A 560-nucleotide genomic window follows, 5' to 3' on the forward strand; every position below is an offset into this window, starting at 1 on the left:
GTAGCATCTTTCTGTTTTCTGGGGGGACATGGGCTTACTGGACAATACTTCTGCTGCCTGCTGGTGTCTGTGAAATCAACACATGATCTGTTGTTGTAGGGACAAAACCTGTACATCTGTGGAATGGTGCGGGGCAAGGTGGGAAACGGAAAGCCTCCGCAGGTAAGAAGCTCTTGTGAGCTGTGCTGTGGGTACCGCCTCTAAACAGGGCTGCACGCAGGGCTGTGTGTGATGGAGGAGAGAGGAAAGGACGCTGCAGTTCTGTGCTGAGTGCAGAAATGGCGCAAGGCTGTAGCAGCAGAAAGGCCAATTGACAAAACTGCTCTTGGAGACCAGAAGTTTGTGGCTGGCAGTGCTCAAATCTTCCTCCATAGAGAGGCTCTTCATGTCTTTCTTGTGTCCTTTCTGTCAGAAGCTGATGCCAGTGGCCTTCCTCTGAAGCGCAGCCATGTGCAAAGCCAGGGGAGGAGCACGGAGTGTGGCACAGCACCCAAGAGAGGTACAGACACACAACAGGCATCTGGCTTTGGTGCACTGTCTTTCTAGTTAGGCTTTCTGCC

At 52.7% G+C, this 560-nt stretch overlaps 1 long non-coding RNA gene across 1 annotated transcript; it reads left to right on the forward strand.

The window, feature by feature from the left end:
• The first annotated feature begins 27 nt into the window (after positions 1–27).
• On the forward strand, positions 28–491 carry LOC109364515. The gene is made up of 2 exons (XR_002110432.1): positions 28–162; positions 413–491. It is a non-coding gene; the product is annotated as an uncharacterized LOC109364515 (long non-coding RNA).
• The last annotated feature ends 69 nt before the right edge of the window (positions 492–560 follow it).

This window comes from Meleagris gallopavo, unplaced genomic scaffold, assembly GCF_000146605.3.
Source record: "Meleagris gallopavo isolate NT-WF06-2002-E0010 breed Aviagen turkey brand Nicholas breeding stock unplaced genomic scaffold, Turkey_5.1 ChrUn_random_7180001864536, whole genome shotgun sequence".
NCBI lineage: Eukaryota > Metazoa > Chordata > Aves > Galliformes > Phasianidae > Meleagris > Meleagris gallopavo.